This window comes from Chlorocebus sabaeus, chromosome 9 (genome assembly GCF_047675955.1).
Source record: "Chlorocebus sabaeus isolate Y175 chromosome 9, mChlSab1.0.hap1, whole genome shotgun sequence".
NCBI lineage: Eukaryota > Metazoa > Chordata > Mammalia > Primates > Cercopithecidae > Chlorocebus > Chlorocebus sabaeus.
Window position 1 is genome coordinate 36,954,934 of NC_132912.1, and position 27,103 is coordinate 36,982,036.

The following is a 27,103-nucleotide window of genomic DNA, read 5'->3' on the forward strand; positions in this document are numbered from 1 at the left end:
CCTGTGCTTCTGACCGACCTGCTATAAATTGGGGTTCCCACAGCCACCTCTTCGGGTTCATTTAATTTACTAGAGGGCTCACAGAACTCAGGCAAACACATCTACTGGTTTATTATAAAGGATACAGATGGAGAGGTGCACAGGGCCAGGCATGTGGAAGGGGCAAGGAGCTCCCTTGCCCTCCCCGGGTACACTACCATTTGCGAACCTCCATGTGTTCAGCTATTTGAAAGCTCTCTACACTGTGTCCTTTTGGGTTTCTATTTAAGCTTCATTGGGTAGGCATGATTGATTGAATCATTGGCTGTTGGTGATCAACTTAACTTTCAGACCCTTTCCCCTTCCTAGAGCTTGGAGGGTGTCGCTGAACGTCCCAACCCTCTAATTGTGCTTTGGTCTTTCTAGTGACCATCCTCCATCCTGAAGCTACCTGGAGACTACCAACCATCAGTCAACTCATTAGCATACAGAAAGCATCACTTTGGAGATTCTAAGGATTTTAGCAGTTGTATGCCAGGAAATGAGGATGTAGACCAGATATATATTTCACAATATCATACCATGTAATATAGGGTAGGCAGAGATTCCAGGGAATAAGGTATGGACATCCTTTGAGGGAGCCAATATTCTGTGTACCACATCTGTTAATAAGCTGAAGAGATTTAGGCTCAGAGAGGTTAAGTAAGTTGTCCAAGGTCACAACATAGTAAGTGAAAGAGCTGATATTTTAACCTAGGTCTGTTATTTATCATATGCATATCTTTCACAATAACATGATCTTTCCCACAAATGCCATTTGATCCTACTCTGGAAAAGTAAATAGGATGATGATCATTGTTCAAATAGTAAATACCTCCTTTTTATTGTATATATTTAAGGTATACGATGTTTTGATGTACACACACAGTGAACTGGATACTACAGTCAACCAAATTAACATCAGTCATCTCACATAGTTACCCTTTTTAGTGGCACTTAAAATCTCTTTTAGCAAAAATCTCAAATACAATACAGTATTAACTGTAGTCCTCATGTTGTATGTTAGACAGGGAGACTCCTTTATCCTGCGTATCTGCAGCTTTGTATCCTTTGAGCTACATCTTCCCATTTTCTCCCCCGCCTGCCCCTGCTTACCACCATTTTATTCTCTGAGTATTCAACTTTCTTTTTCTTTTCTTTTTCTAAGATTCCTCATATAAGTGAGGTCATGCATTTTCTGTGTCTTGCCTATTTCACTTTGCATAATGTCTTCCATGTTCATCCATGTGGTAGCAAATGGCAGGATCTCCTTTTTAAGGCAGAATAATATTCCATTTATGTATGTGCATGTACATATATATATATACACATGCACATATGTACACACACATACCTCATAGTTCATTCATCTCTTGACAGATACTTTGGTTGTTTCAATATCTTGGCTATTGTTTCTAAATCTTGGCTAATGCTACAGTGAACATGGGAGTGCAGGTATCTTTACGAGATGGTGATTTCATTTCCTTTGGATATCTACCCACTAGAGGAATTGCTGAGTCATATGGTAGTTGTATGTTTAATTTCCTTAGGAACCCCTGTACAGTTTTTCACAATGGCCGCACTGATCTGCATTCCCACCAACAGTGTATGAGTTTTCTCTTTTTCACACCATAACCAACACTTATCTCTTGTAACTTATTAAAGTAATAATCACATTTGCTTAATAATATCAAGCAATAGGCTATGTTATTATGAAACAGTTAAAAGCGTATAGGAAATATATTTATTGATGTGGTAAAAGTATTTATGACTCATCATGACTTCCAGCGCCCTTCCCAGATTTCTACTTATCACTTCCTTTCTGTTACCAGTTCTTCCTTATCCAGCCTAGATGCTTTGATTCAAATTATTTTCCGGCAAATTCTTTCAATTCTTTTGTACCTCTTTGGTCTCTCCAATTTCGGAACTGGATGAGCTCAACTACCTGCCAGTTTTTTCACTTTAATGTTATACTCAGCAGCCTTAAAATTGTCCAGCAGTCTTCCAACATGTCTATTATCTCACTCCCTCACTCCCCACAGCATACTGCCTTCATTCTTCTCAAACCTTTTAACCCCCATCAGGTTATTTGACGTCTTAGCAGTTTTCCACACAGTTGACCACAATTGACCATTGCTGCCTTTTGGAAACACTTGTCTCTTGGCCTATGACACAAACCCTTCCCTGGTTTTCCTTCTCCCATTCTAGTTGACCATTTTCTGTCTTCAGTGTTACCTGACATCTAAAAGAGGAGAGGTTTAGTTTCCTTGTTTTTCATCTTGTACTTTTGGTTAAATATCTTTTTGTGTAAGTCTTTCACATTATCTCTAGCCCAGAGTTTGTCATCTTTAGCACTACTGACATTTTGGGCTGGAAAATTTTTTCAGTGTCGGGGGATGTCTCGTGGATTGTAGGATGCTTAGCAGCATCTCTGGCTTCTACGCTGTAACTGCCAATAGAGTTCCCTCTACCCTTATTGTGACAATCAAAATGTCTCCAGATATTGCCAAATGTCTCCGGGGTACAAAAAATCACCACCTGTTGAGAACTACTTATCTAGCCTGAAGCTCTCTTCTGAGGATCTGGGGATAACACCTTTCTGACATCTCTACCTGAATGTTTCCTAGGCATTGCAAATTTAATGTGACCAAAATGGACTCTTGTTTTTTCTCCCGTAGGTGCTCTCCCCTCAGATTTTCAGATTTTAGATGATTTATGACCTTGCATTGGAGGTACCAATAAAAGACATTGGAGGCTTTTATTTATTGAACTAGGGAGCCACCAGAGAGTTTTGAGCCAAGAAAGGACATGATCTCACTTAGGTCAGCTCTTTCTTGAGCATAGACTATGACTTGGAAGACTTAAAGCAGGAAGACCAGTTAAGAGGCTACTGTGGTAATCACAGTGAAAAATGGTAGTAGCTTATACAAGGATGGCAGTAGGGCATAAGGTAAGGAGTGGCATCTCTGGTTTAGTGCTTAAACACAAATATCCCTGAGAAGAAGAATGCACTTGTACCTTCATGAAGTTAGTATCAGAGTATGCTTTGTTTTTCAGATGTTTTCTAAGAACTTGCAGGGAACAGGTTTTGGTGGATCAGAAGGAGAGGACAGTAGCCAAGTTCCTGGGTTCCTCCAAGCCAGAACTTCCTGGGATGTTACTTGAAGGGATTCAGGCCACAACAGGGTTTTAAAACAAAGGACCCAATAGGAGGAGTAAGCAAGACATCCAGTACTGCCTATTCTACCTCACAATCTTACTTAGGGCTGGTCCTCCCTTGGTAAAACATGTACTGGGTGGCAGGGTAGATAGAACAATTGGAAGTCAGGAGTTTCCTTCATTAAATATAGGAAGCACATAATCTTGGGCTGGAAGGCCCTTAGCTGAAGTGAGGTGGCTATTGGCATTTGGGATAGGACAGGTTTTTGTTGTACAAGATTGCCCTACATGTTGCAAGATTCACAATAGTGTGCTCTCTCATTGTGACATCTAAAAAACGCCTCCCCACATTTCCAGACTCCCCATGGGAGTCAGACATGTTCAACTGTATACCACTGGACTGAGCCCCCTTTGCTAATTTGAAAACTGCCTTCTGTAATATGAAGTTAGTAAAAAGGCTATACCTTCCAGGCCCTTAAAGAAAAACTGCATTACTTGTTTGGGGACTTAGAAGGTATCCGCTAGTACTTTAAATTAGCATTGATGTTTATTGCTGATACATCCCATAAATGTTTTCTGTCCATGTTATGTACCTTAAAATACTAATTTGTAATTCTTTCATAGAAGTTGTAGACATTTCAGGGCCATCTCTAAAGATACTGCAAAGGACACATGCTCTAGCTGCTCTCTTCCCAGCATTGCTATGTAAGGGAGCCTGAATGAAAATGAATCGAGAGTTTGTATGAAAAGGAATTCCCTAGCCATCTTAGCAAAGGGAGTGGGAGTAAGATTGGAAGAGGGAGGATATTGGCCTGTTTGTAAATGTTTATGTACATCATGTTTTTTTGTTTGTTTGTTTTTGTTTTTATAATCAGGTCTAGCTAGTATAAAGAGCTAAATATTTTTTAATCGTATTTTTGAAAAGTAGTAGAGAATAGAACGATATTCATCAGATTTGTGAAGGATTGATGACTTAGTGTTAGAGGGAATATTCACCAAGGAAAAGATCTAATAGTTTTGAACATACAAAATGTAAGGTTTATTTACAACGAAAAAAATAACACAACACAACTGGAGGAAATGCTTGTATCAAATGTGACTAAGGGTGAACATCTATAATATCTGAAGAGGAAGTTCTCTCAAACCTAATGAAGAAGTTTTAATACATAAGTAAACAAAGTATTTTAGCAGTTAATGATTAATAAAAAGGTGGAATTATGTTTACCGTCACTGGTAATCAGAGAAATGCCTTTTAAGTTAACCTTGAGTTACCTCTTCTATTCTCTCGAAAGCACTGAAAATTAAAATAACTTCCAATTCTGGAGAGGCTTTAAGGAAATGGACCCATTCACTCTAATGTGTTTCTTGTGCTACTCCCAGCCACTGCCTTTCCCTGAACATGCAGTGCCATTTGAAATTCTTATGTCTCATCTTTATGGGTCCTTCACCTGTTCTTCGTGTTGACTTTCTATCTCTTGAGAGCAGCAGTCAGATCCTGGGGGCATCCCCTCTGAGTCAGCCCTGCCAGTGAGCACTCTGGTTTGCATTCGGTACTGCACCAGAGTCATGGGTGTATGAATCAGTCACTACCACTTGGCTGGGGAGTTCTTGAGGTTAGGGCTGGTCAGGCCCTGCATTAGGGTCTGGCATACAAGTAATTATTCAGTAACTATTGAACTAAATTATTGGACTTTGGTAAATGTTTTAATGAACATTTGTTAGGGTGATGGAATAACGTGATCACTAAAGTGTAATTATAAGTGTAACTTACGGCAAAATTTTGTAACCAAATACAGAATGATATGTTTAGTGTAATTTCAACTCCTTTTGAAAGGTAATGTGCAGAAAATGAATTTTTAAATATTTTAAAGTTATAGATAACAAACTTTTATTTCTTTATTACAATCTTTATGGTACAATATATAATTTTTAAAATCAGTTGGCAGACTTGACCTCCCTCTCTTCTCATCAGAAATTAACCTCTGTGTGCCCTGTTCAGTTATCTGATTGAACTCTCAGGAAATAGGGTGGGCCTCCCCAGAATGTGGGCTTTTAAGGATAGCTGCATTTATGTGGCTGAATTAGGTCCCCAAGCATGTTTGAACTTTTGCTGTGCCTGGGTGCATATAACTGTATGGTACTTAGTATTGTAGAGTTTATAAATATATTCATGTTATCAATGATAAGTTCTACAGCTTTTAATAATGTCAAATATAAATGGTAATTGATTTTTTAAAACATTTTTTGAGTATCTACCATCTGCCAGTGACTGAAATGCAGAATTCCTTTGAGGAAGTCCTTGTCTGACAGGAAAGACAGACATCCATGGGCCTTTCATACAGCGAGATGAGTGCCATAATCATGTGTTGAACAGAGTGCAGTGGGTTGTAGAGGTAATGGAGAAGCAGTTATTTCTTAGAGGGCTGGTGAGATGAGATGACTGTTCTCCAGTGAGATAACTCTTGAGCAGGACTTCAGAAGATGGGCAAAATTTTTGCAAGGTGGATAGGAGAAAAGGGAAAAAGCATGAACAGAAAGGTAGAAGTGTAGAAATACATGATGTGTTCAGAAGCCACTAAAAGATTTTGGAGAGGGATATGACATGGTTAAGTTTGTATTTGGAAAGAAAATGGAGATCAGTGATTATAACAAGGAGACACAAGAAAAGTTAATCTTTTTTTTCTTTTTTTTGCATGCTTTTCTATATGACAATTTTGTGAGCATCCCCAGATTTTAAATTGCAACATAGATAGGACATACTTTATGCACAGTACTGGCCAGCCAACCATATGTCCTGTCATAGCTGTACATCAGAGTGTCCCTTCCAAAAGTCTGGGTTAACAGTGGGCTGCAGGAATGAGGTCAGCTAAGAAGCCATTTCAGTGTCCACATCACCACAGGAAGTGATGGCTTAATCAGGGCCATGATAACAGAAATGGATGGGAGGGAATATATTTGCCTATTTAGACTTCGTATCAGAGTTTTGTGGGGGTAGAGAGAAAAAGGAATTATACATTGGTGTTTCTCATATTTTAATGTGCATATGAATTGTCTAGGGATTTTGTTAAAAGGTAGATTTTGATTCAGTAGGTCTGTGGTGGGGCCTCAGATTCTGCTCCCAAGTGTTGCCACCACTGTGAGGCCATGGTCCAGTAAATAATTAACAAGGACGAGATAACGTGGGTATGAGACTCCACTGACTAGATGGTGATGTCATTATCTGAAATATCTGAAATGGGGAATACCACAGAAAAGAAAGATTGGGTGGGGGAATGGGGTGAAGTTTTTGTGGGACATTTGGATATAAAAATTGTAGACAGCTGAAAGTTTGGATTCTAAGCTTGAGAGAAAAATCAAGCATAGAGATACAGATTTGGGAATAAACATTTCGTTGCTGACAGTAAAAGTCATGAGAATGAGTGACATTACCTACAAAAAAGAGATAAAGTTAATATTAGAAAATATACCTATTGCTTCATCATTCAAAGGCCTCATCTTCTAAAAAGAAAAATAAAGAAAATGTATCTATTTGCTAAAATTTTAATGTCCATTTAAGTGACTATAAATCAGCAATGGGAAAGAAATTGGATAGGTAGCTTCCTCCCTATGAACAATCTCTAGGTGTAAATTGAGGGAAGGAGAAGTCTTCTTTGGAAAACCCCCCTTTTCCTTGGTAATGACTGTAGATAAGTTAAAAATGCATTAAAGTATCTTATGAGAAATAATTCATATAAATAAATATGTGTAAAGAATCTTCAAAATGCCAGGCAGTCTTCTGACCTTAACATTAATAGCAAATGAAATGAATCCCTGAAACAGTGGAGCTTATCGGGGAGATTGACAAATGCTGTGTTAGGAAAGTATAGTGTGATGCGAGAGCACACACATCAGGAACACATGACTCAGTGTGGAGACAAGGGATGGCCTACCTGAGGAAGTAGCATTAAGCTGAGACGAGAAGGCTGAGTGGAGGTGACCTACAGGAAGAAGAAGGGAAGGTTGTAACAGTAATGACTTGGAGGGGAGAGGCCCTGCAGGTTGGAGAAGTTCAGTGTGGCTGACCATGGAGTGTGCAGAGTGAGGGGGATGACTGCTGAGCTCCAGAGGTGGACAGAGCCCCTGGTGAGGCCCACTCCTCTGGGACTTAGTAGAGAGGAGAGGGAGAAAATGATGTATTTTCCCAAGGAAAAACTATTACCCTGCTTTGGTATAGTTCAAACAACAGTCTTATGCATATGGTTTTACAAGCATATGGCTTTTATGGACGGGCCTACTAATGACATGACTCAGTAATGTTTCTATAGGAAAAATGTTTTGTGCTTCAAAAGCTGTCTTATAATTTAACTTTCAGATTTTTTTTTTTCCATTTGGGAACCGCTTGGATAAGAGCACAATTCTATTGCTTTTTGTTATTTCTGCTAAAAGTGTGCTTTCTCTGGTGTGTATCTATGTGGCTATAGTGTTGATTTTCCATCTTCTGATATGAATCAAGCTATCATTGCACAGATGCAGTTGAAATGTTGTTTTATTTTCTTGACCAGATTCAGAAAGTGTATGGAAATAGAGAAATCTTTTTATAAATTGTTTAGTTTTCAGTGTTTGTTCTTCAAAGTTAAGGATTCCCTCTGTAAACTATATTGTGGTATACTGTGTTATATACCATGAAAGTATGAAAAATTAAACTACCATGAAAATTGTTATGAACAGAAAGTAGAAGAGATTGGTATGTTTTCACTATTGAAGTCAAATAGTATGTAGAAGGTAAACAATAAAGGATAAAATACCCAGCTTTAAAAATACTTTAATAGCCATGAGCTTATCGTCATAATCATCTTCATTACTAGCTATTGTTACCATTAGTAATACTTGATATTTTAAAGCAGGAAACAGCAAATGTTAAGGCCACTCCCTTTGTAAAATTGATCTATATGAGTTTCACTTTCTTTAATAAATGAAACTTTAGGCTGAAACTCTCCAATTCCCTTATCTCCAATATGCAAAGTTAATTTCATCCACATCTATCTTGTGAAAGTATCTTTCCTTCTATATCAATTAGAATACTTTCAGCTGGTAAGTGACAGAGACCCAACTGAAAGTATCATATATAATAACTGCATTTTATTATCTCATATAACTAGAAATCTGGAAGAAAGATGGTTTTTTAGTTGGCTCATATAGCAGCTAACTGTTATCATCAGACTCTCTGGCTCTGTCTTTTCATTCTACCATCCTGCATAAGTTGACTTTTGTCTTCAGACTTTTCCCCTTCTCATCTCAAGATGGCAGCTTTAACTCCAAGAATGACATACTCATATCAAAGCATCCATGACTGTAAGAAAAGGTGTCTCTCTCATGTCTTTTTCAGAAATGAAGAAAACTTTCTTAGAAGCCTCCTAGAAAACATGACCTCACTAGCCAAAACTGCATCCTATACTGTTTCTAAGCCAGTCAGTGGGGAGGGGTACAGAAGTCCTATGTTTGGCTTAGACTAGTCTAGATTCATGGCCCTCCACTCTTCCCAAGGTAAAAAAAAATAAAAAATAAAAAAATAAATAAGATTTTGTTATCCACAAAGAAGGGAAGACTAAGTAGGCAACCTCTAGGTCTACCATACCTTCCAAGGCCAATTTATTTGCCTAGACTCTTAATTCGTTTCTGCCTCCTAGAAGACTTTGTTAATCATTTCTTCTTGCCTTCATTTTCAGTCTTCTCATTCTTTTTCTTCAAGCTTATTGAAAGAAGAGTCTATATATGCTGCCTTCATTTTTTCCCCTCCCATTTATTCCTTAAATTCCTTGCAATCTGGATTTTGTTCCTTCTAATAAGAAACCTTCCTCTTCTGTCAACAACAGTGACCACCTGATTCCCAAATCCTTTGCCAGTGTCTTTTGTTTTCTGGATTTTCTATTCTCTGTTTCATTTGTTTGCACATTATTCTTTATTATTTCCTTCCATCTGCTTGCTTAGGTTTAGTTTGCTTTTCTTTTTGTAGGTTCTGTCTTCTTAAGGTAGAAGATTAGATTATCCACTTGAGATCTTTCTTTTTTAATATAGGCATTTATAGCTACAAATTTCTTTCCAAGTACTATTTTTTTTAGCTGTATCCAATAAATTTTGGTATGTTGTGTTTTAGTTTTCACTCATCTCAACATATTTTCTAATTTTCTCTCTGATTTCTTTGATCTATTGGTTATTTAGGAGTGTGGTTCCCCCGCCCATCTTTGTGAATTTCCTAAAATTCCTTCTGTTACTGATTGTATTATAATTGCATTCCATTGTTTCAGAGAACATTCTTTGTATGATTAATCTCTGTAAATTATTGAAGGTTGTTTACGGCCTAGCATGTGATCTCTTTTGGAAAATGTTTCATATGCACTTAAGAATGCATATTGCCTTGTTGGGTGGAGTGTTACATAGTTGTCTTTAGGGCTAGTTGTCTTACTGTGTTGTTCAAATCTTCTGTGTTCTTGTTGATTTTCTTCCTGGTGGTTTTATCTAGTATTGAAAGAGGGTTAGTCTCCAATTATTATTTTTGAGTTGTGTATCCCTTCAACTCTGTCTTTTCTTCCTTCTGTTGTTAGGTGCATATATGCTTCTAATTGTTATATTTTCCTCATGGATTGACCCTTCTGTCATTATGAAGTGTTTCTCTTTATTTCTAGTAATATATTCTTGTTTTAAAATCTATTTTGCCTGATTCTTTTATGTTTACTGTTTTTATGGTATAGCTTTTACTTTCAACCTATTTGTGTGATTGAATCTAAAATGTGTTTTATATAGATTTTATATGTAGTTGGGATCATTGTTCTTTTTCTTTTAAAAAAATACAGCCTGATAATCTTTCTTTTGATTAGATTGCTTAATCTGTTCACATTTAATGTAATTACTGATATAGTTGGATTTTTGTATGCAGTTACGAATTTTGTTTTCCATAGGTCTCAAGTCTTTTTTGTTCTTTACTTTCTTGCCTTCTTTTGAGTTAAGTAGATATATTGTAGTGTGATGTTTTAATTCCTTTGCTATTTTTTAAAACATATATTTTGAATTATTTTCTTAGTGGTTGCTCCAGGGTTTACAGTGTACATCTTGATTTATAAGAATTTCACTTCTGATTTATACTTACTTTCAGCAAAATAGACTTCCTCTATTAGCTCCATTTCCCTCCCCAACTTTTTTGTGCTATTATTGATGTACCTATTATGTCAAACCCAACAATACACTGTTGTAATTTTTACTTTATATCTTTTGAAGAAACTGAGACAAGGGAGAACAAGTACATATTTATAGTTAGTTGCATTGACCTCTCTATTTTTCATTTTCTTTACATATTTCTGCATATTTGAGTTAGCTCTGGGGTCATTTTCTTACTCCCATAGAACTTTGTTCTCATCTGCTTCATTTGTACTGTTATTGTCTAAATATGTAACAGTGAATGTTGTTAGCCCAATAATAAAATTATAGCTACAGTGTTTTATTGAATTATTCTTTAAATCAGTTAAGAGAAGAAAGGGGAAGAAATATGCAATTACAGTGTCTTTTGCAATTATGTACGTAATTTCCTTTACTGGCACGCTTTGTTTTTTGGGGCTTCCAATTACTGTTTGGTGTTACTTGCTTTTAGCCTGAAGAATTTCCTTTAGTATTTCTTGTAAAACAGATATTCTAGCAACAAATTCTCTGTTTTTATTTTCCTAGGGATGCCCTAATTTCACCTTTATTTTAAAAATAACAGTGTTGGTGGATATTAGAGTCATAATTCACAATATTTTACTTTAGCACTTTGAATATTTAATTCCATTGCTTTCTGCCCTTGCTTGTTTCTAATGAGAAGTCAGTTGTTAATCTTACTGGGGACTCCTTTGTGCTTGTCTGGTCATTTTGCTCTTGCTGCTTTCAAGATTTTCTCCTTGTCTTTGGCTCTCAAGATTTTGCCTATAATGTGTCTGGAAGTATATCTTTTTGTATTTATCCTATTTAGAATTTGTTGAGCTCCTTGGGGGATGTGTAGATTAATATTTCTTTTTCTTTTATCAAATTTGGAAAGATTTCAACCATTATTTATGTATTTTTTATTCTTTTTCTTTCTTTCTTTTTTTTTCCCTCTCTCTGAGACAGGGTCTCACTGTCACCCAGGCTGGAGTATAGTGGCATGACCTTAGCTCACTGCAGGCTGCACCTCACTGCAGGCTTAAGCAGTCCTCCCACCTCAGCCTCCTGAGTAGCTGAAACTACAGGTGTGTTTCACCTTGCCTGGTTAATTTTTAATATTTTTTTATAGAGACTGGGTCTCAACATGTTTCCCAGGCTGGTATTGAATTCCTTGGGCTGAAGCAATCCTACCACCTCGGCCTTCCAAGGTGCTCGAGTTACAGATATGAGCCACCATGCCTAGCCTTATTATTTCTTTAAATATTATTTCTCTCTCTTTTTTATCCTAATGGTATCTGTTTTAGTCCATTTTCTGTTACTGTAACAGAATACCAAAGACTAGTTAATTTATAAGGAAAAGAAATTTATTTTTTATGGTTCTGGAAGCTAAGAAGTCCAAGAGCATGGTGTGAGCCTCTGGTGAGAGCCTTCTTGCTAGTGGGAATTCTCTACAGAGTCCCAAGGTGGCACAGAGCATCACATGCTGAGAGGGCACATGAGTGAGAACCAAACTGGATTTTATAACAGATGCATTCTTGTGATAGCTAACCTACCTGCTTGATGACCCATCAATCCAGTAACTTATTAGTCTACTAATCCATTCATGAGAGCAGAGCCCTCATGACCCAGTTACCTCTTAAAAGTACTACTTCTCAATACTTCTGCATTCAGGACCAAGTTTCCAATACAGTGAACCTTTGGAGAACACATTTAAACCACAGCATTCCACTCTGGGCCCCCAAAATTTATGTCCTTCTGGTGTTTAAAAATACATTCATTCCATCCCAGTAGCTCCAGAGTCTTCATTCATTCTATCATGCACTCAAAAACCCAAAGTTCCAAGTCTCATGTAAATCAGATTTGAGTGAGACATATGGTGTATTTGCCTTGAGGCAGATCTTTTCAGCTGTGAGCCTATTAAATCAAGTTACCGACTTCCAAAATATAGTGGTGGAGCAGACATAGGACAGACATTGCCATTCCAAAAGGGAGCAACAGGAAAAAATTAAGGAGTAACAGGTCCCATGTAAAACGAAAACCCAACAAGGAAAACAGCGTTACATCTTACAGCTGGAGAATAATCTCCTTTGACTCCATGTCCTGCATCCTGGGCACACGGGTGCAGGGTTGGGCCTGAAAGCCTCAAGTGACTCCACCCCCATGGCTTTACTATGCTCAATCCATATGTCAGCCCTTGTAAGTTACAGTTGGGTGCCTGTGGCTTTCGCAGGTTGGACCTGCATGCTGATGCTATAGTTCTGAGGTCTCAGCAGCATTCCTGCTCCCACAGCTCCATTAGGCATTACTTTAGTGGGGACTCTGCCATGGCCTTGCTTCTGGCTGTACTAGGCATTGCCCTAGTGGGGGCTTTCAGCAATGGGTTCACTCTTGTGACAAGTCTCTGCCAGGGCACCAGTCTTTTTGGTATATCCTTTGAAATCTAGGTGAAACTACCATAGCCCCACATCTCTTTCATTCTGTATACCTGCGGAATTAGCACCTTGTGGATGCCACCAAAATTTATAGCTTGTGCCTTCCATAGTGGTAAGTTGAGCCACACCTGCTGCTACTTGGGTCATGGCTGGGGCAACCACAGAGCCTTGCTCTGGGGAGCAGGGAGCAGAGTCCTGAGGCAGTCCTGGACAGTGGGCTGTGCAGAATGCCATGGATGCCATGGGCTCCCACAAAATCATTCTGCACTCCTAGGCCTCTGGGCCTCTGATGGGAGGAGCAGCTTCGAAGATGTGTGAAATGCCTTTTGGAGTCTTTCTCTAATTATCCTGATAAATAGTCTCTTGGTCCCTTGTATCAATATGAATCTCTTTAGCAAATGGTTCCTAGGCCACATTCTTGGTTTCCTTTCCTAAACAAGCTTTTTAAATTCTACATAGCCAGCCTGAGGAGAGTTTTCCAAATCTTTCCACTTTGCTTTTCATTTGATTATAAATTGTCTTTGTCATCCCTTTGCTCCCAGATCTCACCTGTGTCTTGAGTGTTTTGCTGCTAGAAATTTCTTCCACCCTATATGCTAGTTCATCACTCTCAAGTCCAGCATTCCACAAACCCCTAGGGCATGGACATGGCCTTGGGGTATGTCAGGCTGTTTGCTGCTTTGTGACAAGTGTGGCCTTTATGCCAAGTTCTAGTACCTTGCTCCTCATTTCCATCTGAGGCCTCTTCAGAATGAACTTTACATATTTCTGTCAACATTCTGGTCATGAGCACTTAAGTAATCTCTAAGAAGATTCAGGCTGGGCACGGTAGCTCACTCCTGTAATCCTCGCACTGTGGGAGGCCGAGGCAGGCAGATCACCTGAGGTTTGGTGTTTGAGACCAGCCTGGCCAACATGGCAGAACCCCTCCTCTACTAAAAATACAAAAATTAGCGGGGCTTGGTGGTGCATGCCTGTAATCCCAGCTACTTGGGAGACTGAGGCAGGAGAATCGCTTGAACCTGCAAGGCGGAGGTTGCAGTGAACTGAGATTGTGCCATTGCACTCCAACGTGGGCGACAGAGTGAGACTCTGTCTCAAAAAAAAAAAAAAAAAAAAAAAGATTCAGAATTTCTCTAGTTGTTTTCAGAACCTTCACCAGAATCACCCTTAATGCTCCATTTATGGCAATACGGGTTTTTTCTATCCAGCTCCTCCATAGTCTGCCAGCTTCTGCCCGTTACCCAGTTCCAAAGCTGCTGCTTCATTTTCAGATATTATAGCAAAAGTCCTACATCTTGGTACCAACTTTATGTCTCAGTCTGTTTTCTGTTGCTATATATAGACTTTAATGAGGTTGAGGATACCTCTGAATCACCTGGTGGGCTCGTTTTAATAAAACACAGATTACTGGGTCCTATGCCCAAACCTTCTGATTCAGGAGGTTGGAGGTTGGACCTGAGGGTTTGTATTTCTGGCAAGTGTCTGAGTGAGGCTGAGGCTGCTCATCTGGATAACCGACTTTCAATGTTTGGTTGCATCTTTTTTTGTGATCCTAGCAGCCATTTATATGTATTTTTTGTATCTATTCATTCATTAAGGTTTGAAAAATAGTAATATTCTAATTCTTTTTACCCTTTTTCATTTATTCATTGGAATATTTTTATAAAGAGATACATGTTCTTATCTCTTACTTGGTTACCCAGTGATAGAGTTCACAAAAGAAAGGTAACATAAATTCTTGATTTTTTCCCTTTGATATATGTTTTTTAAGATAATGAATTGGTTCTCTATCATCTCTTAAAGGTGACCAGTTTTTTAAGAATATTATTATGAACTTTTAGAATTTAATGTATTAGTTTAATCCATTTCAAGTATTACCATCATTGAAGCTCAAATGACTCCATCTTTGGCTAATGGAAGCCTCTTAAAGTTAGCTCCTGAGTCCTAGATTCAGCTATTTCTCTTAGAAGCCCTACTGTTTAAGGGGTGATCATGTTTTCTCTCAGCCCTTTCTGTAGACAGAGATCAGAAGTATGTGCACATATTAAGATAAAATAAAAGTATTTCATAAATTGATATTGATGCTTCCAATTGAAACTTGAGACTATGATGGAGACGATAGTGTGTTTAAATCTTCTTTCTGTATCTCTTTCCTCTGCTTTCAAGGATATGAGTGATTATAGAACTGGAAAGTTCCACAATTATTCATTTATTTTTATCCTATAGTGTACACACAACAGTCTCAGAATGACAACACCACAGTATTACTCAAAACATTAAAATGCATATTTTTGCATACATTCTCACCCTCTTAATCGCATTTAGGACTGGGGATGTCTTCTGAGACTTTAGTTTATTCAGCAACCATTTAAAGCGTCTTCTCTGTCTCATACTCACTGCTAGAAAGGGGATACGAAGAGGTGTAAGATATGTCCCTGTTCTCTAAAAGCTAAGGGTCAGGGTTACTGGGTTATGTATCATTCTGGTATAGGAAGATGTGGCCATAGAATCTGGGATTCTGTTCTTCTTTAAAAGAAGTTAATGTTAATTCTTCTTTAAAAGAAGTTAATGTTAATTCTTCTTTACTTGCATGTTTCTTAAAACCCTTTCTCTCTACTCTTATCAGGGAGCAGCTTCCTTTTGGTGGAGCTCGTTAATACTTTCTAATCTCCCTTACGTAGTGTATTATTAGTCAGGGTTCTCCAGAGAAACAGAGAACAAGAGAAAGATACAGAGTTTATTTTAAGGAATTGACTCACAGAATTTTGAGAGTTGGCAAAGCAACTGTGTAGAATACAGCAGCAGGCTGTATATTTAAGGAAGACTTGATAATAGTCTTGAGTGTAAAAATTGCAAAATAGGCTAGTAGGCTGGAAACTCAGCATTTCTATGTTATCATCTTGATGTAGACTTGCATCTTCTTCAGGTAACTTTTATCTTCGCTGGTAAGGCATTCATCTGATTGGGTAAGGCCCACCACAGTATGGAATCTGCTTTATTTCAAGTCAACCAATTATAAATGTTAATTACATCCACAGAGACCTTCACACAGCATCTCTATTAGTATTATACCAAACAACTGGCCATGATAACTATCCAAAGTGACTCATAAAATTAACTAGCACATCTAGGTTAACTGTTTATTGCCCAAATTGATATTCTTTCTGAAAAACAATAAAATTATTTAATTTTATTACTTGACTGACAAATTGGTTTCATCATATTGGCGGACCTATAAAATAGTCCTATTAAGGAATTATTTTAAAAATAAAGTTATTTCTAAGACATATTAAGATATAGCTATATTCATTAAAGCAAAACAACTGTTTTAACATTAAAAATAACATAAATATAATTCTCAGTAAAAGTTCATATACATTAGTTTCTTAGCTATAATTTGTATCTAATATATAAGCTTCTGTATTGGAAAAAATATTTTAAAAATATAGTTGTATTATCTTTAATTGCTTTATAAAATCATAGTCTTTTTCAAGTTGCATTTTGTGATTGCTACATTTGAAATTATTGATTTTTTCAAGTTACTATTTTCTATACAAATTGTGATTTTTAAATTTGAGAATGTAACCTCTATGTTGATAATGAGGTACCTGGTAAGTTCAAAGCAAATTCTATTATATTTTTATTTTGTAATAGTTTAATATGCAAATATTCTGGCACATGTATTTTCACAGAAACTGTTAAAAAAACAGTAAACTCTATTTACAGCACTTTTATTCAACAAAATTTTTATGACAAAGCTTGTCAAATAAATTATGTCTGTTATGGAAATCTTTTAAACATCTTAACCAAATTTAGATGCTTCTAAATTGTAGGCATTCTCAAGTTCATTTTATTCTAGTACATAATATAAACTTATTTAAGTAAAAAAATAAGTTCTCCATAAAAATTAAATCTTGAATGAAAGATTTCTGTCTTAGTTTGGGCTGCTGTCTCAAAATACCACATACTGGGTGGCTTAAACAACAATTCATTTCTCACGGTTCTGAAGGCTGGAAAGTCAAAGATCAAGGAACCAGCAGATCAGTTTCTGGTGAGGGCCTGCTTCCTGGTTTGCAGACCTGATTTGATCTCGTTATGTCCTCACATGGCCCTTCTTGGGTGTGTGCACTTGGATGGGGGTGGTGGGGGTAGAGAGAGAGATCTGTTTCTTTTTATAACACCATTAATCTCATCAGGAGGCCCCACCAACATGACCTAATCTAACCCTAATTAAAGGCACTACCTCTGAATACCATCACGTTGGGTATTAGGGCTTCAGCATAAGAATTTAAGGTGATACAAACATTTAGTCTATAGCTATTTTCAACTGACTTTGAATGTAATGTTTGATTGAAAATCATCCGTTATGTTGATGATTTTACAAAGTCTAAGCCTCAAAGAATTCTAAGCTAGATAACAAAAAGAGAAAACATGGACTGTCATGCTGAAATATTTTTCTAAATTCAGCATCAGCTTTGTCACAAATATTTTAGTTCATTTTTTTTTTTTTTTAGATGGGGGTGTACTCTGTTGCCCAGGCTGAAGTGCAGTGGTATGATCACAGCTTACTTCAGCCTTGACCACCTGAGCTCAAGCAGTCCTCCCATCTCATCCTCCCAAAATGTTGGGATTACAGGTGTGAGCCACTACACCCAGCCTTAGTTCAATTTTTTTAACCCTATGTGTATGTATAAACATTTGTAAATTTTGATTGGTAGAATGTCACATCTTTTGTGGATGCAGTTGTGAAATATGTTTCCTCCAATTTTGATTGGTAATATATTGCAGTTTATATGGGCACAGTTGTGAATTATATGTGAACCACAGCTAAGTCCAAGTTTATTTCTGTTACATCATTTTTAAAATTTAATAAGAACATTGTTCTTTCTATGATGCTGTGCTCAACCAAAGTTTGTAATTGTGTTATCACTGTAAAAACAAATAGAATTGACCCTTACTATTCACAGATTTTGCTTTCATGAATTCGTCTGCCTATTACAGATTGAGCATCTCTGATCTAAAATCAGAAATGTTCTAAAATCCTAAACTTTTTGAGTGCCGACATGATGCTCAACACAATTCTCAAGGGTCATGCGCAAATGAAATACTCATTGGAGCCTTTTGGATTTCAGATTTTTGGATTAGGGATACTCAGTAAGTATATAATACAGATGTTTCAAAATTTTTAAAAACCCCAAATTCAAAACACTTCCGACCCCAAACATTTCAGGTAAGGGATACTGAACCTGTCAAATTTATTTGGAACTGCAAAATCAATACTCATGACACTAGTCATTCAACTGAGTGCATGACTACAAATGGTACAGAATGGTGAAAATTTTGGATTGCTCAACACATTCCTAGTTGACAGGCTGATTTCCTTCAGCTCTCATACAGTAAACAAGTCTCCTTTTTTGGGTTTATATAGTGCCATGATTTTTGCTTTTTTAGGCTTCTTTGTGAATTCTGTGTTTAAAATGACTATTCAGTGTGGAACTGAAGTGCTGTATATTGCTCCTAAGTGCAAGAAGGCTGTGATGTGCCTTAAGGATAAAATACACATGATAGATAAACTTATAGTGCTGTTGGCTATGAGTTCAGTGACTCATAGTGATTCAACAGTAAACAGCCATACATTGCTTAACAACAGGGTTAAATTCTGAGAAATGTATCATTAGGTGATTTTGTCATTGTGAAAATATCATAGAGTGTGCTTATATGAATCTATAGCTTACCACACTTGTAGGCTATGTGGTAAAGGCTATTGTTTCTGGAGTACAAACCTGTGCGGTGTGTTACTATACTGAATTCTGTAGGCAGTTGTAACAGAATAGTAAATATTTATGTATCTAAACATAGAAAATGTACAGCGAAAATATAGCTTGATAATCTTATGGGACCACCTCCATCGTAGATGCAGTCTGTTGTTGACACATCATGCAGTGGATGACTATATATTAATCAGGTATCTTGAAACAGAACTATACATAAAATGAGGTTATGTTTGGTCAGCTAATTAAAATGTAATCAGAGGCTCTCAGGAGCTCTCAGGAACCCAACCCTGAATTTCCCTTATGAGTAAACAATTTGGTATTCCCTAATTCAGTATTCATGGTGACTTCATAGACCATAACTACTGTGAATAATGAGAACCAACAGTAATTTTTTGTTGTTGAACTTCTAAACTGATTTTTAAGTAACAATTAAAGCAATGTCAGGTGTTTCATATTCTACAGAATGAACTTCCAACAGCTTTACTTTGGTTTCATGAATTAGATGAAATCATCAAACCATTATTGGAATTAACTGATTTTTCTAGTTGGTACATTTCCTGATATTGACAGAAAGCTGGCAACAGTTAACTGTGAGTTTTTCTGTTAATGGAGCCAACCAGATATCACTTTACTTTGATGATGTAAAAAAGATGCTTTAGAATCAGAACTAAGTGCATTTTTTAAAAAAGTAATTTGATCTAGATGAAAAGTCATGCTTTAGAGAGTAATATGTAAAACACTTTCTCTATCTGCTTTCATTAAATCTGTGTCTTTAAGCTAGCCATGAGCAGGGACAGCAGTCAGTACTCAGTATTTCCTCTACGTCCTTTCAAGACTGGAGGAGTTAGCTGTCCTTACCTGCTCCTGCCTGAGAACACTTTTTCTGCGAGGTGCCTGGGTGCTGTCTTTAAGAATGAAGTATCAGTAACAGTACGTTTAGAAATGGGTTACTGCTAGGTGTCTTTCAGATTTAACCACATGTGAAATTGACAGCTGGCTTCATTGCACATGTATCTCACACGGCTTAATGAGGTTATGGCAGAGCCTAAAAGTACAAATAAGTCCTAGCCTATTTTAATGGTATCATTAAAACAAATCATTAGAAAATGAAAGACCCGGCCGGTCGCGGTGGCTCACGCCTCTAATCCCAGCACTTTAAGAGGCCGAGGCAGGTGGATCACGAGGTCAGGAGATCAAGACCATCCTGGCTAACATGGTGAAACCCCGTCTCTACTAAAAATACAAAAACTTAGCTGGGTGTGGTGGTGGGCGGCTGTAGTCCCAGCTACTCGGGAGGCTGAGGCAGGAGAATGGCGTGAACCCGGGAGGCGGAGCTTGCAGTGAGCCCAGATTGTGCCACTGCACTCCAGCCTGGGTGACAGAGCAAGACTCTGACTCAAAAAAAAAAAAGAAAGAAAGAAAATGAAAAACCCAGGACAAATGGTAAATTGGTGGGACAGTGGGACAGTAGCCATAAATTGGGACTGTCTCAGGCAAACTGACACACTTTACCAGACATTTGTCCTTTCAAAAATCTTTGAATCCCAAACTCTTGATTACTGTTTTCCTGTCAAAAAGGCTGTGCCCTGAATATGAATCACTTGTTTGTGACTAGTAATTTCCACAGCATTATGCACATGGAAAAGAATGTGAAGCATTCTTCTTAGCCAGTTTTATTCATTGCGGCATTTCTTTTTTTCTGGAACATTTTCTATTTATCTTAAAACTTTTATTAAATTTTGCATGCTTTCATTTTTAAACTAAAGACATGTAATCAACTATGGAATTATTTTCTTCTACATTAGTTCTTTTGTTATCTTAATAAAAATACACAGTAATTAGAAATGAAACTTGAAAATAAGGTACTATTTACATATATTTGATAAAAATGGATTATCTGAATATGATTATAATACTACTTTGTATTCTGTTACAGAATTAATTAAAAGGATTTATGGTATATCTTACGACTCTACAGGAGCCTTGGAATATAGGTAAGTGACAGGCATTTTTTGAAGAGACGTTTCTGAAACATTAAGTAATTTGATCTCACAGGTTCCTGGCAAAGTAGACAGTGGGGCATATCTTACTTCAGCAATTTACCTCTTTTCTCTTCAATGTAACGTTTGTAGAAATACCACATTTACATGAATCTTCATGTAACATTTCCCTAATAGCTAAAAAGTCATATTTTCCAGGGAATTTTAGGCTTATATTCTATAATAATTATAATGAGGATATTATTTATAAGACATAGGAGTGTGGCATGTAGCAAAACTTAAAGCATTAAAAAAAATAACTAAATGCAATATGGTACCCTGGGTTATACCTAGGAACTAAAAAAAGACATTAGTGGAAAAACAGGTGAAATATAAATGAAGTCTATATTTCAGTTAATAGTAATCAATTAGAAATTAATCAGTGTTAATTTCTTAGTTTCAACAAATGTCCCGTGGTTATGTAAGATGTTTAACTTTATGGAAAACTGAATGAGGGGTATATAGGAACGCTATAGTATTTTTGTATCTGTCTTCTAAATCTAAAATTATTTCAAAATAAAAATTTACTTGAAGCACAAAAGTCAGAGTTTATTGATTCAAACTGTATAGTTTAGGAGTAGATTTTCTGGACTATGGTTTAAAAAAATAAAAAAAATTAATTAAAATCCAAATTACATAAAAATGATTCAAGGAAATACAAGGCTATAGGTTTCATTTTTCAATTTGTAGGAAGTATGCAATTTTATTTTTTTAACTTTGGTGATATGGTTTGGATTAGTGTCCCTGCCCAAATCTCATATCAAATTGTAATTTCCAGTGTTGGAGGAGGGACCTGATGGAAGGTGATTGGATCATGGGGGCGAATTTCTTTCTTGTTGTTCTTGTGATAGTGAGTGAGTTCTCATGAGATCTGGTTGTTTAAAAGCGTGTAGCACCTCCCCCTTCACACTCTTCCTCTTGCTCCGGCCATGTAAGACGTACCTGCTTCCCCTTTGCCTTCCGCCATGGTTGAAAGTTTCTTGAGGCCTCCCCAGCCGTGCTTCCTATACAGCTCGAGGAACCATGAACCAATTAAACCTCTTTACTTTATAAATTACCCAGTCTTGGATAGTTCTTTATAACAATGCAAGAAAAACTGCTATAATGGGCATGGTGTTTGCGGACATCTCCTCGTACTCGGTTACAGGCTTTCTCTTTGATGCTTTCAGCCACTTGTGTTTTTTGGTCCTTTTGTGTAACTTTTTCTGTTATTCCAAGCAGGCCCTTTAAATGGTTCCCAGTACACTTCTTTTTCTTTAGTGTATTGTTTAGAGACGAAAGTCCAATAATGTGACTCAGTAGTTTGGAGACCCCGTTAGTATAGTTTTGTTCAGTCACACTACTGGAGCTTCTAGGTCAAGTAGTAGACACAGTAGACCTATTGTTAATGAGTATGAATAAAGATGAGCATAACTCTTACATAGCCATTTCTGTAATTGAGCTAAAATAATACAGAATCTATTGCTGTCAGATAATAAAATTCTCAGTTTCTAAAATGGACTCTAGCATGATAACTATTTTAAATTTCTATAAATATTAAAAGACTTATAAGAAGGAAACTTTGTAGTTTGCCAAAACTCTTATGTAACTTTTCATTAATAAAAGTAAAGTAGCCATGCAGGTCTTGTGGATGGTTTCCTGCTTCTGCTGCCAAATTTAATGATTTTAGTTAAATTTCATAAAGGGAAATATAAATATATTATACTTAAAGGATATAGACACTTAAAAGAGCAGACCCGTGCCTGAATAACTCTTGCAGAATAATTGTCCAGCTTCGAAATTTCTGTGTTGCTTGGTAGTCTTTAGTCAGAATTGGTGTTAACAGTCTCATGTTAATAGAATTACAGTTAATGGAATTATAATCTATTTTTTAGTTGTTTAACATGATTGTGCTAACCTTGGTTGGGAAGTTTAGAAAAAGACAGGATTGTTTTCTCAGGCCAAGTTTAAATTACATTGATCATGTAATAGTTCACACAAAACAAGCAAACAAGAGAAACTTGTGTTATTCTGTGCTAGAAGAGCATTAAAAGTGTTGTTTTTAGGGACATGCTTACCATTCAGCTGATTGTAATTTGTGGTCATCAAAGTGTAAATAAGAATAGCTAATATATATTGAACATTTTTTTTTTTTTTTTTGAGATGGAGTCTTGCTCTGTCGCCCATGCTGGAGTGCAATGGCACAATCTCGGCTCGCTGCAACCTCCACCTCCCGGGTTCAAGTGATTCTCCTGCCTCCGCCTTCTGAGCCGCCGGGATTACAGGCATGCGCTGCCATGACCAGCTAATTTTTTTGTATTTTTTTTGTATTTTTGTATTTTTAGTTTCACCATGTTGGTTAGGCTGGTCTCGAACTCCTGACCTTGTGATCTGCCTGCCTCGGCTTCCCAAAGTGCTAGGATTACAGGTGTGAGCCACCACGCCTGGCCTGAACATTTTCTATGTACCAGGCACTTTACTTACATTATCTCATATAATCTTCACAATTACCTATGAGATAGGTTGGAATTCCCTTTACAGATGAGGCTGAGTGAGAACAGCTGTCTCCAGTCTAATTCTGAGATGGGGAGGTGGACAGAATAAGTGCCTATTATATAGTACAGTACCTGCTGTTTATTTATAATATAGTACAGTACCTGCTGTTTATTTATAGTTATAGTTATAATATAGTACAGTACCTGCTGTTTATTTATAAGCAGCTCCCAGGAAATGCCGTCATGTTTCCATAGATGTGTAGTAAACTTCAGATTACTTTAGCTTTTCTAGGTAAGAGTATCTGATCACACTGGGTCACCTAGAGTGGATTCTCCTGGGGTGAACAGCCTGGAGTAAGGACTTATGTTTCTTGTCTAGCTTTGTTCTGGCTCATTCTGCAGTCCCCTAACATGTCAGTTGTTCCCTGTCACCTGATTAATTGCTGAACACTCACTCATTGTGTGCTTCACTGATCACATGCCAAGAACTTTTGGCAGGTCTTGGGAACATGCTCTCCACGTGCCTCCTGGTAACTGTTGGACAACTAGAAGTTCCTAGTTGTTGTGAGAACTTTGATCCAGAACCTGCAACACATGCCAGAGACCAGGGATGGGATAGTTGAGCAGCTGACGGGTGAAATGTAGCTATTCAGATTGTTAGTTGGTCAGGAGTCAGAAATAGAGTTGGCATGTGACTCTAAAAAGTGGTTTTTGGAGAGGATTATGATGGTTGGCTATGGACTTCATAGTTTGTAGACAAAATAATTCTAACTTCTTTTTGAGGAAGAGTCATAAAAATACAAAATCTCCTTTACTATCTTCTCTTTATGATCTCTAAAAGTTGACATTTCTTAGGGCTCAGTCCTTAGCCTTCTGTATTTATTTTCCACACAATCTCATGTGATCCCTTGTTTTAAATGCCATCTGTTCTCCCAAATTTACAATTTCTTTACTTTGGTCTCTCCCAGGAGTTCTAGAGGTATTTTTATGTCTTTTCAACATCTCCATTTTGGAGTCTAATAAACATTTCAAACTTAATATGTCTAAAATGTAAATCTTGAACTTTTCTCCCTGTGTAGATGATATACGCAGTTGTTCCAGGCCAAAAACTCAAAGTCATGTTGGACTTTTTCTTTCATATCCCATACCCAGTCCATTAGTAAGGCTTATATGCCTTCCTTTCAAAATGTACCCCAAATTACCCCTACCCCACTCCTCACCCTTACTGCCCTATTATAAGTCGCCTAGGTGATAATAATCATCTTCTAACTGGCCTTCCTTATCTCCTGATTGTATCTCTCCATTTAATCCTCCATATAGGCGTAAAAGGTGTTTTTTTGGTTGTTGTTTTTTGTTTTTTTTTTTAATGTTAAACAGTTTCTGTCATTTCTCTGTTCAGAACCCTTCGGTGGCTACCCAGCACACACAGTATAAAATGTTGTCTCACATGTTCTACCAGACCTGCTGACTTTATCTCCTGTCACTCACTCTCTTGCTCACTGTCCTCTAGCCACACTTGCCTTCTTGCTATTCCTTAGATACTCCCAAGTCCATTTGTAATCAGCTAACTTCCCCCAGTTCCGTGATCCCACACCCCTCACTCCAACCAGTCTAGCCTGGTACCAGTGGAGGTAGATTTAGAGAGAAGAAAAGTGCACATCCAAGACTCTGTAGCACATGCAGTGGTAGAGTCACAATAAAAATATTACAGCTTTAGCATTCCTAGTTTCTGTAATTTAAATTGCTTTCAAGTGTAAGAGGGACTGGATTTAGAGCTACAGAAAGTCATAGCTAGAATCAATGGGGAAAAGTTACAGAGAGAGATTTCTGTTCAGTTTAAAGAGTGCTACAAAGAGACTTAGACTCCCACACAATAATAGTGGGGAACTTTAACACCCCGCCGTCGATATTAGACCAAGTGGTCCAGATCTGTCAAAGATCAGATGGTTGTAGATGCATGATGTTATTTCTGAGGCCTCTGTTCTGTTCCATTGGTCTGTATATCTGTTTTGGTACCGTACCATGCTGTTTTGGTTCCTGTAGCCTTGTAGTATAGTTTGAAGTTAGATAGCGTGATGCCTCCAGCTTTGTTCTTTTTGCTTAGGATTGTCTTGGCAATGCGGGCTCTTTTTTGATTCCATATGCAGTTTAAAGTAGTTTTATCCAATTTTGTGAAGAAAGTCAGTGGTAGCTTGATGGGGATAGCATTGAATCTATAAATTACTTTGGGCAGTATGACCATTTTCACGATATTGATTCTTCCTATCCATGAGCTTGGAATGAAAGCTGAAATTACTCCTTGTTCCATAAGCTGCAGGATGGATATCATGTTAGCAGGCGTGTAAACAACGTTAATGTCCTTGTATATATCTATTAGAGCTGTTGGGTGACTAGGTGCATTTTCATTGAGCAATAATATTTTGAAAGGAATCTTTTTCTCTGAACAGTGACTCTCAACAGTGGGCTTAAACTATTCAGTAAACCATACTGTAAGCAGACATGCTGTCATCCAGGCTTTGTTGTTCCATTTACAGAGCAGAGTGGATTTAGCATAAGTATTCACAGCCCTAGTATAATTCTTAATGGCCTCAGTGCAAATGAAAACAGCCTTATATTCGAAGAAGATGCCATACAAGACTTCCATAGCTAGAGAGGGAAAGTCAATGCTTGGCTTCAAAGCTTCAAAGAGAAGCTGACTCTCTTACTAGGGGCTAATGCAGCTGGTGACTTGAAGTCGAAGCCAATGTTCATTTACCATTTTAAAAATCGTATATACTAGAAATATGGATAAACTTCAAAATCATTATACTGAGTAAAATAAGCCAGATACAGAACACCACATCTGATTCCATTTATTGCTCTAGGTTAGTATATCAGAAGTGTGAGAAAAGATACATTTACTGTATGGTGACGAACAGTGGACAAGTTGTTGCATGCCGCTAAGGGTGGGTTGTGATTGATCTGGAGGCAGTACAAGGGAACTTTCTGGGATGATGGTTGTGTTCTATATCTTGATTCTGGCAGTAATTATGTGGAGATATAAATTTGTCCAAGCCCACTGAAAGGTACACTTAAAATTTATGTATTTTATTGTATATAAACTATTATCTCAGTAACATTGCTTTAAAAAACCTGGTACACACATTTTGAAAGTTGTTTTACTAGCAAAAGATTAACTTCTGTCTAATGTTAGAAGACCTTTGTGTAATGCTAAAATTTAGTCACCCTGAAAAATCCATTTAGATAAATCAGTGTATACAATATACATTAAAAAATGAATTAAAAGCCCTTAAATAAGGAAAGAGAGTATAGAGTAGATGAATTCTCAGTATACTTTCTAGTCTGTGGTTTGATATATTGGAATCCTCAGAATGCACTGATGTACATTTCCAGTTTCTTGAATCGATGTTTGGTAATACCCTTGACACTAAGAAGCAGCCAGATAAAATGAAATAATTACAGTGTGTTCTTGGTTCTGTTTTCTTGTTCTTAACTTCTTGAGTTGAATTTTATTTCATGTTTTTTAACTAGAAAAACTGGTTAGAAGACATACCAGTATCCCTTAGAATTTTTTTCCTTTTTTTTTTTTTTGAGATGGAGTCTCACTCTGTCGCCCAGGCTGGAGTGCAGTGGCATGATCTCGGCACACTGCAACGTCTGCCTCCCAAGTTCAAGCAGTTCTCTGCCTCAGTCTCCCAAGTAGCTGGGACTACAGGCGCCTGCCACCATGCCCAGCTAGTTTTTGTATTTTTAGTAGAAACAGGGTTTCACCGTATTGGCCAGGCTAATCTTGAACTCCTGACCTTGTGATCTGCTAGCCTCAGCCTCCCAAAGTGTTGGTATTACAGGCGTGAGCCACTGCGCCCGGCCCAGAATCTATTCCTTCTTTTAGGAATGGATCCCCTAGAGTTTAGCTAAGCACATGACTGCCCATCTAGAAATTGTGCTCCTCTGCTTCTTTTGCAGCAAAGTGTGGTTGTGTGACTAATGAGAGGTGAATGGTAATGTGTGTAAGGTCACCTCCTTTAAGACAAGCCACTTACCCTAGACTTTCT

At 37.4% G+C, this 27,103-nt stretch overlaps 1 protein-coding gene across 32 annotated transcripts in view; it reads left to right on the forward strand.

Moving 5' to 3' along the window:
- Positions 1–27,103, forward strand: part of ZNF438 (zinc finger protein 438) — a 177,765-nt gene that overhangs the window by 25,074 nt on the left and 125,588 nt on the right. For 30 of the 32 annotated variants that reach the window (XM_073018873.1, XM_073018896.1, XM_073018885.1 and 27 more), the window contains one exon: positions 20,472–20,529. The gene's annotated coding sequence lies outside the window, so the exon portion shown is untranslated. Of the gene's footprint in view, positions 1–16,676; positions 17,398–20,471; positions 20,530–27,103 lie in introns of those variants that run through there. The other 2 variants (XM_073018881.1, XM_073018890.1) reach the window with 1 other exon arrangement.